Genomic DNA, 17495 nt, shown 5'->3' on the forward strand with positions numbered 1-17495 from the left:
TCTCTGTGTCACAGGAAAAAAAGGTGGTTCCATCCATGGCTATACAAGAAAAGTCCAGCCAAAGGCCACTCCATCACCTCCTCCCACCTAGTATTCTTCTCAAATCTTCTGACATCTTTTACTTGCACAGACTTTCATCGCACTTGCCCATTTCCTGTTATTTCAACTGTATCTCTCTTCTCATTTAACTCCAGGAGGAATCAGCATTTGTAAGGTTTCCCATCATCCAAAAAAAGGGTTAAAAGTCTCAGGCTCGGCCTGTGCAGAACTCTCATGGCTGCCCTGCCAGCACCTTCTCACCGCACCGCCCCTCTCCTTCTCAGCTGGCTGTGCTATCAAATCTCAGGGTAACACAGGCACAGACACCAGCCCTCTCTCTCTCTCTCCTCCAGGGGCGGGAAGGCTGCCCGATGTCTCTCCGGGTTCCTCCACCCTTCCATCTTGCAGGGCCTTCTCCTCCCTTCTCTGTCCAGGCCCCCAGCCTACCCAACTCAGGCCTCGTGGCTCCCCTCCCCTGCCCAGCTCGGAGCCGGGCAGGGGAGGTCTGAGCTCTTTCACTGACCTGAACCAAGAGAGTTTTCCCCTGCGAGTTCTCAGCTTTTAACCCCCTGTGTTCTCAGAGGTGTATCCATATCCTCAGTGGCCACACCAGGTGCCAATATTCAAATCTGACCACCTATTGGTTTGACCACAGCATCCCAAAAAACCCTACTTCCTCTCAAACCACGACAGGTTGACAGGGGCTGAGCCCACCTGCACTGAGCAGCACAGGGTCATGTTGTCACCTGCACACATCTGCTGTGACAGGGGGCCGGGGGTGATGGTGGCCTTGGGACAGAGACAGGGCTGAGGCCACAGGGAGGGGCTGGAAGCCAGTGTGGGGGGATAGGGATGGGGGAGATGGGTGTGATGGGAGATTTCAGGGATGGGGTCACACCAGCGAGGGGTAAGGGGACAGAGGGCAGAGGAGAGGAGACCCAAGAAATGTGTCTGGGGGACATGGAGGTCCCCAGGCAGGGGACCCGAGGAGGCTGTAGGAGCTCCCCGTGCCCATCCCCACACTCACTGCCCTCTGTGACGAGGAGCCGGGTGCCACTCTTCTGCACAGCCCCACCCTCAGAGGGCACCTTGCAGCTGAACTTCCCTGAGTGGGAGACCCCCACGGCAGGCACCAACAGCTGTGGGGAGCCCTGTGGGCCCCCGACCACCTGCCTATCCTGGTAGAAAAGGAGGGGAAATGCGGGAGGGAGGCTTGGAGCTATGGGGTTTGGAGGTGCTGAGGTGCCTGAGAGTCAGGGAGGACCCCCATGGTGGGCTTGGGGGACCCTCCAGCACCAGCAACAGAAAGAGTTCAGGGAAGGAGAGGGAAGGTGAGGACTGTGATTCAGAGTGCACTAGGAAGTGGCTTTGGGGTTGTCAGGAGATGGGAGTTCCAGCCGTGGGGGTGCTCACCGTGCACTGTCACTGTCACTGCTGCTGAGCCTGTTGACCAGGACCTCACCCAGCCCTTGCAGCGGTAGCTGCCACTGTGGTTCAGCTGGAGAGGGGACAGGGACAGCTCAGTCGCATTAAGGGACCTCGTCAGATTATTCTCATCCTTGAAAAATCGCACCTTGGTGACCGGGCTGTTCCACTGGGCGCGGCAGCGCAGTGTCACCGTGTCACCCTCCAGCAGCGCCCGTGCTGGCACCTGCAGCACCAGCTCATCTGTGGGACAGGAGGGTCCCATCTTACTGAGGGGCTCAAGATAGGTCAGAGGTGGGTCCCCAAGGCACTGGGGACATCTGGGTGCACTGGGATGCACTGGGATGTCCCTGTGTGCAGGGCACAGGCTCCTGCCACACAAGCAGTGTGAAGACACCCATGGAGTGGAGCCCACCCAGACCTGTCAGGGGCCGCCCAGATCATGTAAGATGCCCCCTCACCATCTAAGACTGTCACAGGGGGTCTGAGCCCACTGCCGGGTCTGTCACACTCATAGGTGCCACTCAGGGCAACAATGAGGCGGTCATGTCCCTGTTGCCACCAGCGCCACATGTCCTTGTACCTGGTGGGGGTAGAAGTGGTCCCCAAGCCCTGGCAGGTCAGTGTCACCCGGTCCCACAGCACCGGTGGCGTCCAGGGGGGCTCTACAAGGATCTGGTAGTCTGGGCACCTGCAGGTGACAGGAAACACCAGCCTGCAAGGGCCAGCATGGGCTGGGGACAGTGGGGTGGGGACATGGCATCCCTTGAGGACTCACCAGAGAGGCCGAGGGTCTGGGCTGGAAGGGAGAAGGGACAGGGCTGGGAGGAGGTGGCACCATGGAGACAGAGGCAAACGGGGAACAGGGTGTGGGGGCTGTGCCCAAACTGTCACCATAGGGACAGCAATTCTTGTGGGAAAGTATGTCTGGGTAGTCCCCAAAATATTTGGTGAGGCAGGGGGACATGTCTGTATCACAGCCACCCGTGCACCACATCTGTGTGGCACGGACACCTTGGGAGCAGGGACTCCGAGGCCACCCTGGGCTGAGGCAGAACATGGGGACACTGTGGACTCCCCAGGCACAAGGACACCACAGACACAGCCCATGCTGGCCCAGGTCACCCCCAGCAGCTCATGATCCCATCCCCATGATCCCATCCCCATGACCACATCCTCACAGTTCTCTTCCCCTTCTGTCCCTGCATCCCAGTTCCCTTGTCCATATCCCCAGAGCTATCTGAGACTAAAGGTGCCAGTCCCCACATTCCTGCCCTCACATCCCCAAATTCCTGCCCCTATTCCTGTCCCCAAAGCCACACTACATCAGTCACCGTCCCACCAAGGTCCACCGTGGGTAACATGGACTGGCTCTGCTGGCATTGGGGACCTCAGGGGCTCCTGCAGCCCCCCTGTGCACCCTCCCCTCCCCATCCCCAGGGTGTCAGGCCTGTGCCTGGGACACTCACCCCACATGAGCAGTGCCACCTTCCCGGCCATCCCGGTGTCCCCAGCCATGTGGACTGGCTGTCACTCGCTGCTGTGGCCACCGCTCCCCTGGCTGGTGGCTCTTTGGATGAAGGGGAAGGAAGCGAGGTCACATCTGTCCCCACGTGGAGGTGGCCCTTGGTGGGGGCAGGGTGGCCACAAGCTGGGCACAGGCTGGGGACAAGGCTGGGTATTACAAGGTGGGACATGGGATTTCCAGCAGTGGGGGGCTCAGTGGGTTTGGGGTTTCAGGGATGAGTGTCCAAGGAAATAGGGGGATCCTAGCAATGGGGTGGCTGCCAAATGGGGCTGCTAAGGAGGGGGAGTCACTGGGTATGGGAGTGCCATTGGAATGGGGGTCCCCAGAGCTGGGGGGGACTCAGGGATGGGAATCCCAGGGGAATGTGGGCCCCAGGGATTTGGGGTCAGGAGATGGGGGTCCTCAGGATGAGGATGCCGAGGGAATGGGGAGTCCTGGGAGAATGAAGGCTCTGGAGAAAGGGAGATTTCAGGAGATGGAATGAACAGGAGAAGGTTCCTCGGGCGTGGGGTGCTGGGCCATGGAAATCCTGGGGAATGGCAGTAATGGGATGGGGGTCCCAGGAATGGGGGGATATAAGGAATTGGGCTCCCATGTTTGGGTTCCCAGGGGAAGGGGGGTACCAGGGATGGGCAGTTGCTGGATGGGCACAGGCATCTCATCTCCTTCCCTGGGTGCCTCAGATTTTGGGGTGACCCAGGGAACAGCCCTGCCCAAATGGGGTGCTGCTTTCCTGTGCAGACATCACATGGGGGTCCTCTGCTTCTGTGCCCTCCTCTGCCTTTGATGTCTTCTCTCTTTATTTCTCTTTTTTCCTTATTTTCCTCACTTTTGTACCAGGTCCCCTCCCCCCCGGTTCCTGGCTCAGCAATCCCAAGGAGCACCTGAGCAGGGAAGGGTTTGGGGGGATGAAGGGGAATGGGAAAATGGGGAGTGGGGGGTGCAGGGAAGGGCCGGGAAGCTGTGGAAGATGGAGGTGTGGGGCTGTGCCCCCTCAACCCTTTCACTTTCTTTTTCCTGGACAAGAAGGAAGAGGCTGTTTGTGCTCAGTTTCAGATGGGAAAGGGGGGGGGGGGTGTGTGTGTGTCTGTCCTGGGGCGGCAAATCCAGGGGGCTCCTGTCCTTGGAGGATCCTGTCCCAGAGGGTGACACATCCTGGAATGGGGGAACCTTTACCAGCAGGTGGCGGTTCCAGAAATGTCCCTGCACATTCCTGGCCTGGAGCCTGTCCCAGGGGTGGCACATCCTGGAGACCCCTGTCAATCCAAGGGTGGGGCCCAGCCATGGCCCAGCCCCACTGCACAGGGATGGCCATTGCCCAGCCCTGCTCTGGCCAGCCCCAGGTGGCAGCCAGGACCGGAGGGTCCCCACTGCCCCCTTGGCTTTGATTCTGGCAGCTTTAGAGCTGCTGCAGAGGTGAGAATTCTGTGGGGGAAAAGGCCTGTCTGTGGTTTGCTCAGCCCTGCCTGTGGTTTGCTCAGCCCTGCAAGAAGCACAAAACCCAAAGCGAGCCCAAGCAGTGGCTCTGTGAGGGCCTTTGATGGTTTTCAGAGCAGGGCTGGATGGAAACCACCCTGCAGGGGCAGCTGGGAGGGAACCAGTCCGGAAATACAGGAATTGATCATTTTGTCCCTGTCCCCAAGGGACTGAGAGACCTCCAGAACTACTGCAAATCCCACACCAATCTGCTCAAAAACCTGACCCAGACCCTCCTCCTCCTTCCTGCCTTGCTGTGTGTGGACAGTGGCCGGATGCCCCGCACCCACCACAGCCGCTCCCTCACTGCCCTCCACACCTGGATGGGGAGAGAAAATTGAGCAAAGGGTTCCTGGGTTGAGACAAGCACCAGGAGACATCACTCGTCAAATCCTGTCATGGGCCAGACTGCCTCGGATTTAGAGATATGAATTGAATTTATTGCTGTCAAAATCAGAGCAGGATAAGGAGAAGTCAAATAAACCCTTCAATACACCTTCTCCCTGTTATTCATAACTATGTAGTCATTGGCTTTCTCTATTATATCACTTTTTGCAAACTATTTTGATACAATACAGTTTGTAATCACTTTTTTTACAGCTTTTGATACACTACAGTTTGTCAGCCTTTCTACCCTAATCACTGTGGAGAATATATATTTCAGTGTGATAAATATAGATAGGGCTCTCACAAAATATCAAGATAGAGACAATGTGTTGTGTTTTACAACATTAACTGTTGCAGAAGTAGCTAATGCCTTTATTTGTGTAACTAAGTGACAATGGTGAGAGTACCTCAGACAATTTCGTGAAATAGTGAATGTTGATTGAATGTACTGGTGGAATATCTCATCTGTATGATAAGAACACACTGAAAAGTAGCAAGTAAATAAACATCAAAAGAAAGACTGCAAAGAGGAATTTACCACTGACCCTTTGTTTATCAAGAACTGTCAAACCGCAAAACAGGGGGGCCTTGTGAGAACATATAAGATATAAATTTACTCTGCAGTATGGCATGTACTTTGTGAAAACGAATCAAGGGCCAAACCAAGCAAAAGAATTCCTGGGACATGTAAACTGGAAAGAATATTTGAATGTGTGTAACCCTGCTGAGTATGTATTTAAGCAATACAATGAAAAGGTGTGTAAGACAAATTGTTGTAGTTAACGGTGTGCCTCTGGCATTTGCCAAGCACCCAGCATGCTGTTTACTGATCCTTTTATCCCTTATTAATCATTTACAAATTCTAAAGAGTGAGCCTTGTTTCTCACATAGTTTAATTAAAAGCTGCATTTTGTGTACAATAAGAGTGGAAAGGGTCGTGTGCCCCCCTGGCACTGGGAGGGGGAATGAGGAGCCCCATGGGTGCTGTGAAGAGCAAGAAGAGACCCCTGAGGGGAATCGATGCCTCCCACTGGCCTCAGTGCCCCCAGTGCCCCCAGTGTCACAGCATGTAATCATAGTGACGGGGGTCCTGCTGTCCCTTGTAGGTTCCCAACAGTTCCACGTTGGTCAAATGTGGATCCTGAGGTGGGGCAGGGCCAGGGGACACCTGTGGGGGCCATGAGAGTGACACCAGTTGTGGGGACCTGGGTGGAGGGTGACACTCATGGGTGATGTGTCCCTGTCCCCTTCCTGAATTCTCCCACTGCCTGCTCGGTGCCAACATTCACTTTCTCTTTCCTGCAGCAGAAAGAAGAGGTCATTGGTCTGGTTTATAGAATCCTTCCAACCACTGCTCTCCCAACAACTCCCTCACAAGAAAAACACAAACTAATCCCAAAGAAAAGAGACTTTTTTGCTCTCTTTATGATTCCCTTGGTGCATCCCACAGCAGCATTTGCTTATGGATAACAGAGAGTGTGGAATCTCCCTGAGTGTCCAACAGCTCCATGGGATTGTTCCCTGCCTGCTGGGCAGCAACCCAGGCCATAAGGAAGCCTTTTCTTAGGCCATCTTTAGGAACTCTCCCCATTTTGCTCATTCCCATCCTGAAACTTGATTGACTTTCCATGGAGGAAGGGCAGAAGCTCCATCCATCCTTGGGACAGTGCACAGGAATCTCTGGGAATGCCTGTGTGTGCCTCAGGGTCTGATTCCCTGGTAAATCCACTCCAGCCTGCCCTGAATTCCCCTGCCTGGGCACTCCCTGCTCCTGCTGTGACACCCCTGTTCACCAGCCCCTCATGTGCAGCCCCTCCTCAATATTTTCACACTTTTCCCTCTTTTGTGGTGTGCACGTCCAGAACCCAAAGCTTCCTTCCAGGAGGTTCCAGAAGGCTGCAGGTTTTGTTAAAGACACAGGGTCCAGGTTATGTTGTTGAGCAGATTGTTGTTGTCTTTGCAGTAATTTTGTGGTTTTCTCAGTCCCTTGGACAAAGGGACAAAATGAGCAATTGCTACATTTCCAGACTGGTTCCCTCCCAGCTGCCCTTGCAGGGGGCTTTTCAGCCAGCCCCGCTCTGAAAACCATCAAAGGCCCTCGCAGAGCCACTGCTTGGGCTCCCTTTGGGTTTTGTGCTTCTTGCAGGGCTGAGCAAACCACAGGCAGGGCCTTTTTCCCCCACAGAATTCTCACCTCTGCAGCAGCTCTAAAGCTGCCAGAATCAAAGCCAAGGGGGCAGTGGGGACCCTCCGGTCCTGGCTGCCGCCTGGGGCTGGCCAGAGCAGGGCTGGGCAATGGCCATCCCTGTGCAGTGGGGCTGGGCCATGGCTGGGCCCTACTCTTGCATGGCCACTGGCTTCAAGGAGCAGGAGTTTGGGAGCCCCTTCCTTCCCTGGGCTCCATTTCGGAGCTGCTCTTGCTGGCTCAGATCCAGCAGGGGACAAGGAAGAATGGAAAAGTCTGGCCACCCTCCAGACCTTCCATGCCTCAGGACAGGATCCCCTTGCTCAGCATGTGTTCCCCCTGGGACAGGATCCCTCCAGGAAAGAATCCACCCCCAGAGTAACAAACGTGTCAAACAGCCTCTTCCTTTTTCTGCAGGAAAATGAAAATGTTGGTGGGGGCAGGGGGTGGGGAAGCTTGATAGTCCCATCCTGCACAGCCTCCCCAGCCCTCCCTGCAGACCCCTCACCCCTGCTTCCCCCACCCTGGACTTCCTCCAACCCGTTTCCTGCTCGTGGCCTCCACAGAATCATCAAGGCACGAAGTAGGGGTTGTGAAATTGAGGGGGGAAATGATGGGAGTGGAAATAAAGAGGAGAAAAAGCCCCTGGGGGCTATAGGGACCCAGGCCCAGACCTTCTTGGAACCTACCTGGGGTGACCCTCCCAAATAACAAGCACCCTGGGGGGACTTTGCTGGGCCCTGGGTCACCCAAAAAAATCTGAGGCACCCAGGGAAGGAGCTTTGACCCATGAGCTCACCAAGCCACTGCCCATGCCTGGTGCCCCTATTCCCCAGGGATCCCAATCATGGGAGCCCCATTCCTTCTATCCCCCCTTTCCTGGGACCTGCATCTCAGTATTGTTGCAGTGTGTTGCAATCTCCTGTTTCAAACTCCCAGTCCTTTCCCAGGTATAGCTTTCCTGTTCCCCTCCCCCTTTCTCTTCCTAAGTGATGTCCATCAAACTTAACAGTCCAGTAAGAGCGTCGTGTGATTGGCTGAAGTTCAAAGATGCCCCTCAGCCCTGGGGTCATTGGCCTGTCCAAGTGTCATTGTCCCCTGAGACTCGCCCTCTCCCACCTGGTTGGTAGCTCACCTATCCTCTCCCCTCCCCCTCTTCCTGAGCTTAAAAGGACCTGGGCACCATGCGGTCTGGATTCTACTGTAGCTGTTACCATATTCAGACATCTATGATCCTGGAATAAAGCTCTGGATTAAACCCTGCGGTAGAATCCACTCCTTTCGTTCTTCACCTAGCTTAAGGACTATCACCGAGGTAAACCTGAGTTTCTACCAGCCTGGACTTCTCAGTGTCTAGCTGCAACCCCTAACTAGCCAGAGGGATCTCTGTGGCGGAAAACCACAGCAGCTGCCTTTGGCCGAGCAGCGAGGGCCGGACAAGCCCAGACACGTGCTATCCGGTAATATTGGAATAATATTCCAATATTTGGCGCCCAACCGTAGGGCAGATCGAGTCTGCACCCCCAGAAGAACCTCAGAACCTCGGAAAAGCTCTTAGGCAGCTCAGCATCCACTGGAAGAGCTTTGGCTGCATAGCTCTCCAGAGAGACTTGGGACTGATCCCACAAGAAGTTTCGTGGAACGCTCGGCGCCTCTGGAAAGTGCAGCTCCTTTCTGGTGAGCAAATTTTCCAGAGGAGAATAGGGGAGCCCCTCGCCCGTGGGGTCCTATTCCGGTGAAAACACCCTGCCCGACTTTGCCAGCTACAGCTTCGATTTCGGTGAGTATTTCTGCTCCTGGGAGGGGTAGAAGCTCGAAAAACAGTCTCTGCCGTGAGTTCTGTTTCTTTTTCCCTTTGCCTTATACGAACAGTCTCTGCCGTGAGTTCTGTTTCTTTTTCCCTTTGCCTTATACGCTGCGCAGCACTGCGGGCCGATAGCAATTACTTTGTTAGACTTAGCTCTCTGTAGTGTGCTTTTGCTACTTTTATAAATTCGCGGGTGCCGGTGGAGGAGCGGGAGAACACTCCCTGCCCCTCCCCCAGCTTAGCAAAGCAGCGTGCTCGGCTCTCTCTCGGCGGGGGGGCTGCTCTACACGTGGCTCGGCGGGGAGTTCTCTCTCTCTGTACGGGGGGCTCTCTACACGTGGCGCGGGGGGGCTGCTCTCTCTCTCGGTGGGGGGGCTCGCTTTCGCAGCGCGGTGTGCGGGGGGGTGCTTTCTCGGCTCTCTACACGCGGCGCGGCGCCGCCCGGGTTTCGGTTTCACCACGTGGAGCCGGCAGGAGAGGCTTTGTCTCTCCCTTGCTGCAGAGGGGCGGGTTCCAATTCTGTGCTGTTGCCCGCGGCATTTTTAAAAGCGGTGTAAGCAGCTGCATTGCCTAAAGCTAAGGTCTGCTCGGTATTGCTTCGTAACCGTGGTTTTTGTAAGAATCGGTAGCTGATTTAGCTTAGTTTTTGGTCGGCGGGATTTTGTATTGTGCTTTTAACATCCAACATGGGCACTAAATTAAGTACAACACATAAAGGAGTGTATTATCATATTGTTGGAATTTTAGTTTGTGGAAATGTAAAGTTCTCTAAAGGAAAATTGAAACAATTTGTAAGATGGCTTTTTCTCTACTTCCCACAAATTTCCCCTGAAGAAGTCCACAATATTCAATTTTGGGATAAAGTTGGAAACGAATTGATAAGTCTGGGACAATCAGGAGATACTTCCTCTGCTAAATTCGTGTTCTGGAGTTTACAAGTTCGAACAGCCTTGCTCAAACAAAGGGAATTAGAGAAAAAGCCAAATAACAAGCAATGTACCTCTGCTCTCCCTGTCTCTCCTCCCCCCAGTTCTAAACCCTGCACCCCAAATCTTGGTATTTTAAAAAGAGCACACTCTGCTCAAGCTTTGGGAAGTCGACTCCCTGAGCACTTTAAAATGCCAGAGTTCCAAGTTCCACAAAGTCCTGGCCAGACTGCGTGGAACCTTTCCCAAACCCCTGTGTCCCCTGCTCTGAAACCCAGAGCACGTGTTAGCTTTTCGGAGAGCAGTGATCCCCAAACTAGCCCCCAGTCCCTAGGGGCTCCACAAGATGGAGGATGCCACGTGGCACCATGCCATACCTGGTCTCCTTCTTCCCAAGATCCCCTTAAACATCCCAAAATTCCTTCCCCATCCCCCTCCCCTCCTGCCCCTTGTGACACCTTCCCTCCCCCCCCCTTACCTGCTGTACCCTCAGCTCCGCCCCTCTACTCCTCCCAGGGGGCGTCTGCTGACGGGATGTCACCAGGTGTCCCCGCCCCCTGTCCAGTCCCTGTCCCCGCCCCCTGTTCCCACGGTGTCCCCGCCCCCTGTGCCCATTGCGTCCCCGCCCCCTCCCCGGGTTCCCACGGTGAGGGCTCGCCCACTGCTTCCCCCCCCAGCTGTATCGGTGTTCCCAGTGCTTCCAATTTAAGTGATACAGGGCAGGAAACTGTAGACCCAATGCAGGGTCCCACTTTGTCATTTGCTCCTGTTACGTATCAGCCTGCAGCACAAGGGGGAGCAGCCCCAACTGCTAACTGGAGTTCTTTTGGACGGCAATTGATTAAAGAAGTGTGCAAGGCACACAAAGAGTACGGGCCACACAGCCCATACTTCCGTGGCCTTTTAAATTCTGAACTAAGTAGAACTGTGGTAGTCCCACATGATTTAAAACAGCTTTTCTCATGTCTCATGACTTCCACAGAATTCAAATTATGGGAATTAGCATGGAAACAACTGCTAAAGGAAGCTCTCCCAAGCTTGCAGGCTGATCCAAACACAGCAAGAGATACCAATGGCATACCAATTACCATTGAGTATCTCTCTGGTGAAGGCCAGTGGTCTTCACCCTCAACCCAAGCTGCTGCAATCCCTGTAGAAACACTTGAGAAAGTCAAAGATGCAGCTGAAAAAGCATTCTTTTCCCTCCAACCTGAGGGGCCTTTAGAGCCTTATAGTAAGATCAAGCAGCAACCATCAGAGCCTTTTTTGAAATTTGTAGAACGGTTAACTAGAGCTATTGAGATACAAGTTAAAAAAGAGAATGCAAGGGAAGAGGTTTTAGAGGAAATGGCATTTACAAATGCAAATGAACAGTGTCGAGCAGCAATTTTGAGTCTTCCCCTAGAACCCCCCCCTACACTAAAAGATATGCTTCTAGTCTGTAACAGGAAAGTGCCTCTGATGAGTGTTGCTGAAGACACCAGACCAAAGCTGCTGCCAAGACTCCCTCAGCGTGTCGCCGTTGCCAGCCCTGCACCCATTCCCTCAGCACAGCAGTACCCTGGGCAGCAGCGAAGACCAGCAGTGGTTGACCCCACAAAGCCATGCCTGCTTTGTAATAACCTTGGGCACTGGAGTAGCCAGTGCCCCCTGAAAAGGCAATTTGATGAGTTTATAAATAGCAACGGGGGAGAACTACAAGCACTCCCAGGGGGTCAACAACAACAAAAAAACTGAAGGGAGAGCGCCAGCCTGTCAGGCGTGCTGACACAAAAAGAGCAGGCCAAGGGAATAAGGGAAGCAAAAGAAACCAAGTGCGCGGTAATGTTAATCTTTCTGTACGTGAAGCAGATGCTTCAAAGACCATGTCTGCTAATCCATTGCTGCAAGTGAAACAAAATGACCTTTGTTATAATTTAAGTGAACCGGTGTTAACCGCATCTTCTGTCAATGAGCCTTACAGGTTGCAACTGACAGAATCACTCCACCTGGAAGACACTGACTGGCATTGTGTCTCTGTCAATCCGGAACAGAAGGGTACTTTGCACAATATTCCTTGTAAGTATCTCGTCATTGGGGACACCAAACACACACCACGTGAGATCGAAATTGCTCCAGGAGTGACAACTTCAGATTCTGAGCAATTTGTTCTCGGGCTGCACTGTTTCCACCCACCCCTGTTCCTTCCCAAAGGTCAAATTATTGCCCAAGCTATCCCTGTGCCATGCTTGCCTGAAGGCACCGAGAAACAAGGGCCCACAATCGCCCGGGTCCAAGTTATTGGGAAGGACAAACCGAAAGTCTGGTGTAATGTCAGTGGGGGTGGGGAGTCAAAACGCATCGAGATGCTTGTAGACACTGGTGCAGACTGCACAGTGATTCCAATACAAGAATGGCCAGCACATTGGCCTTTGCAAAACGTGGCTGGTCATGTTCAGGGTGTAGGAGGCATGCAATTGGCAAGACAATCCAAAAGCGTCATCCAAGTTGAAGGACCAAACGGACAATTGGCAAATATCCGTCCATTTGTTTTAGATTATTCAGAACCATTGTTGGGGAGAGATTTAATGGCCCAGTGGGGTGTCACAATTGATATTCCAGACTCTCCACAGGATTTTTGTATAGCGGTCATTGAACAACAGCGCTGCGCCCAAAAACTGAAGTGGAAAACAGACAAACCAGTTCAGGTAAAACAATGGCCGCTCAGTAAACAAAAAATAAAGGCGCTCGAGGAGCTAGTGGAAGAGCAATTGAAAAAGGGTCATATTGTGGAGACCACGTCCCCGTGGAACTCTCCAGTGTTTGTCATTCAGAAGGCTGACAAAAAGAGATGGCGGCTCCTCCACGACCTCCGACAAATTAATAATGTTATTGAAGATATGGGCTCTCCCCAACCTGGTATGCCATCTCCAACAATGCTTCCACAGGATTGGAAATTAGCTGTTATTGATATAAAAGATTGTTTCTTTCAAATCCCTTTACATGCCGACGACGCGCCTCGTTTTGCATTTTCGGTCCCCACCATCAACATGGAAGCCCCTATGAAAAGGTATCATTGGAAAGTTCTGCCTCAGGGCCTAAAAGTCTCGCCAGCGATCTGCCAGCGGTATGTCTCTTCCCTGTTGTCCCCAGTGCGTGCAGCCGCAGTAAAGGCCATCATCTATCATTATATGGATGATATCCTTGTGTGTGCCCCCAATGATGATTTACTTACACATGCGCTTGACCTAACGATCGATGCATTGATTGTTGCAGGGTTCGAGCTCCAGGAAAAGAAAATTCAAAAGATGCCACCTTGGAAATATTTGGGCTTAGAAATTGGAAATAGGACCATTGTTCCTCAAAAACTAGAAATCAACCCGAACATAAAAACCCTTGCGGATGCCCACAAGTTGTGTGGGTCCTTAAATTGGGTAAGGCCATGGCTAGGTCTGACTAATGAAGACCTTGACCCTCTTTTCAATTTTTTGAAAGGGGGAGAGGATCCGGGTGCTCCTAGGTCTATTACCCCAGAGGCACAGAAAGCTCTAGAAAAGGTTCAGATTGCAATGTCCACAAGACAGGCCCACCGATGTCGGCCTGACCTGCCATTCAAATTTATCATCCTAGGTAAGTTGCCACATCTCCATGGAATCATTTTCCAATGGGATGAAAAACAAACACGTAAGCCAAACAATACACCTAAAAAGGACCAGGACCAGAGGGACCCTCTCTTGATCATAGAATGGGTTTTCCTCAGTCACAAAAGGTCCAAGAGAATGACAAAGCCCCAAGAGCTAGTAGCAGAACTGATCCGGAAAGCAAGGACCCGGATCAGGGCGCTAGCAGGATGTGACTTTGAGTGCATTCACATTCCAGTTGAGTTTAAATCAGGACAAAATACTATGAAAATATTCGAACAATTGTTGCAAGAAAATGAAGTGTTGCAGTTTGCTCTAGATTCCTACTCAGGACAAATTTCTGTCCAGCGGCCTGCCCACAAAATGTTTGAACAAGATGTTCAATTCACGCTGAAATTGAAGAGTGCTTTAAGTAGGAGACCTTTAAAAAAGGCTCTGACTGTCTTTACAGATGCGTCCGGGAGGTCCCACAAGTCCGTTATGACTTGGAAGGATCCTCAAACCCAGCAGTGGGAGACGGACATTGCTGAGGTGGAAGGCTCACCTCAGGTTGCAGAATTGGCTGCAGTTGTTAGGGCTTTTGAAAAATTCTCAGAACCATTCAACTTGATTACAGATTCTGCATACGTGGCAGGAGTAGTATCCAGGGCAGATCAAGCAATACTGCAAGAGGTGTCTAACATCGCACTTTTCGAATTGCTCTCAAAACTTGTAAAGCTAGTCACTCACAGAGAGCAACCATTTTATGTGATGCACGTCAGGTCACACACTAACTTGCCCGGGTTTATTGCTGAAGGCAACAGAAGAGCAGATGCTCTTGCTGCACCTGCAGTGATGGCCACTCTCCCAAATGTTTTTGAACAGGCAAAAATCAGCCACCAGCTCTTCCACCAAAATGCACCTGGCCTGGTTCGCCAGTTTCACATCACTCGAGAACAGGCCAAAGCGATTGTGCACACATGCCCAAATTGCCAACAACATGCACTCCCTACAGTGAGTACGGGAGCAAACCCAAGGGGATTGAACAGCTGTGAACTGTGGCAAACAGATGTTACACACATACAGTCATTTGGGCGGCAGAAATACGTTCATGTTAGTGTAGATACATTTTCTGGAGCGGTCTATGCTTCTGCCCACACAGGAGAATCATCTATTGATGCCATTAAGCACCTGTTACAAGCTTTTTCTTTCATGGGCATCCCCAAGGAGTTGAAAACTGATAATGGGCCCACCTACAAATCCAAGGAATTCGGGAGCTTCCTGCAGCAATGGGGAGTAGAGCACAAAACTGGCATCCCCTACTCCCCTACAGGCCAGGCCATAGTAGAAAGGACTCACCGTGATATTAAAAGAGTCCTAGACCAGCAACAGCAGATTCTAAAAGTAGAACCTCCCCACATCCGGTTATCTAGAGCGCTGTTCACAATCAATTTTCTGAACTGTTCTTTTGACAGCCTGAATCCGCCCATCCTACGCCACTTTGGGGGGAGCAATCATATGCTGATAAAAGAAAAGCCCCTGGTCTTAGTAAAGGACCCTGAGACTTGGAAAACGGTGGGACCTTACAAATTGGTTACATGGGGACGTGGATACGCCTGTGTGTCCACCCCCTCTGGTTTAAAGTGGGTTCCTTCCAAATGGGTAAGGCCCTATGTTCCCAAAGTCTCAGAGAAATCTTCAGAAGTGCCCCAGGTTGCTAATGCTGCCTGGAGAAGGAAACGCCGTGTGCATTCTTTGGAGGAAATTCCATTTAAGCCTCCCATCTGGAATAATTTGTAATATATGTTTGTCTTAAGTTCCCTTTTACCAGTCTAGGTCCCTCTGTTCGTGTGCAGTCTCAAGACGCCATGAGACTGAGCCTGCTCCTTGTCCTACCTGCAATCATTTCTCCAGTGATCTCCTAGATAGTCCCTCAGCCCAAAGCAAACGGATGGACCACCTTGGCCAAAGCCCTTGGACAAGATCACATGTGTCTCTCCACAGCAACAGCCTCTAGCAGCCATAGACTACCTGCTCCTTCTGCACAACCATCGCTGTGAAGAATTTGAAGGTCTCTGAGCGACATCAAGAGAGAAACTGACGACTAGCTGAGTGGACTGTTCAGAGGCTGGAGACTCTCGGGCTGGTTGGGATATATTCTGAAAACTGTGTTTTTAGTACTGTTTATATTAATTATTGTCATTGTAGTTGTTAGCATTGTTTTTAGACTAATCAAACGCATGGTCCTCAAGTTCATTTCAAGCTCATCTCCCCCTCCTGAAGTTTACCATTTAGAAGCCCTTAGTGCTCCAGTAAATAGCATAGAAGCCTCAGTAGAAAACACTGACCCTCCTGTAGAAGAACCGATTTACCAACCATGGTTTGGCAACCACTCTGCCCCACAAACCCAGTCCTCTTCTTTTTAAACAAAACTAGGGGGAGATGTTGCAGTGTGTTGCAATCTCCTGTTTCAAACTCCCAGTCCTTTCCCAGGTATAGCTTTCCTGTTCCCCTCCCCCTTTCTCTTCCTAAGTGATGTCCATCAAACTTAACAGTCCAGTAAGAGCGTCGTGTGATTGGCTGAAGTTCAAAGATGCCCCTCAGCCCTGGGGTCATTGGCCTGTCCAAGTGTCATTGTCCCCTGAGACTCGCCCTCTCCCACCTGGTTGGTAGCTCACCTATCCTCTCCCCTCCCCCTCTTCCTGAGCTTAAAAGGACCTGGGCACCATGCGGTCTGGATTCTACTGTAGCTGTTACCATATTCAGACATCTATGATCCTGGAATAAAGCTCTGGATTAAACCCTGCGGTAGAATCCACTCCTTTCGTTCTTCACCTAGCCTAAGGACTATCACCGAGGTAAACCTGAGTTTCTACCAGCCTGGACTTCTCAGTGTCTAGCTGCAACCCCTAACTAGCCAGAGGGATCTCTGTGGCGGAAAACCACAGCAGCTGCCTTTGGCCGAGCAGCGAGGGCTGGACGAGCCCAGACACGTGCTATCCGGTAATATTGGAATAATATTCCAATACAGTATGACCATTCCCCAGGATCTCCATGGCCCAGGACTCCATTCCCCAGGAACCCTCTCCTGTTCATTCCATCCCCTGAAATCTCCCTTTCTCCAGAGCCTTTTTTTCTCCCACGACTCCCCATTCCCCCGGCCCCCTCATCCCGAGGACCCCCTTCTCCTGAACCCAAATCCCTGGGGCCCATATTCCCCTGGGACTCCCATCCCTGAGTTCCCCCCAGCTCTGGGGACCCCCATTGCCATGCAACCCCCCCTTCCCAATGACTCCCACTCTTCAGCACCCCCATTCCCCAGGCACCCCATCCCAGGGATCTCCCATTCCCATGGACACCCAGCCCTGGGTCCCCAAAACCACTGAGCCCCCCAGTCCTGGGAACCCCATGTCCCACTTTGTCCCACCCAGCCTTGTCCCCAGCCTGTGCCCAGCTTGTGGCCACCCTGCCCCACCAAGGGCCACCTACACGTGGGGACGGATGTGACCTCGCTTCCTTCCCCTTCATCCGAAGAGCCACCAGCAAGGGGAGCGGTGGCCACAGCAGCGAGTGACAGCCAGTCCACATGGCTGGGGACACCGAGATGGCCGGGAAGGTGGCGCTGCTCCTGTGGGGTGAGTGCCCTGGGCACAGGCCTGACACCCCTGGGGATGGGGAGGGGAGGGTGCACAGGGGGGCTGTGGGGTCCCCTGAGGTCCTCAATGCCAGCAGGGCATGCAGCCCAGTGTGACCAGAGTTGTGGGGTGGCCGTGGGGGCAGCAAAAGAGGACAGGATGAGTGGAACTGGGATGGGGGGACAGGGACAGGGGGATGGAAATGTGGGGACTAGGATGTGGCAGAAGGAACCTTGTGGCTTGGGCAGCTGGGGAGACAGGGATAGGGACACAGGGATGCAGGGGCAGGGACAAGGGGACAAATACCATGTTCTTTGGCGATGGGGACAGGTGCCATGGGAATGGGAGCATGGGCACAGGGCCATGGGGCTGTGGCTGTGAGGCTGGTGGGGGTGACCTGTGCCAGCACAGGGTCCCCATGCCTGAGCATGTGTTGGCTGCTGTGTCCCTGTCCTTCAGACCTCTGTGCTACACCAAAGCCCCCACTG

The sequence above is a fragment of the Fringilla coelebs genome (genome assembly GCF_963513975.1).
Source record: "Fringilla coelebs genome assembly, contig: SCAFFOLD_30, whole genome shotgun sequence".
In the NCBI taxonomy this organism is placed as follows: Eukaryota; Metazoa; Chordata; class Aves; order Passeriformes; family Fringillidae; genus Fringilla; species Fringilla coelebs.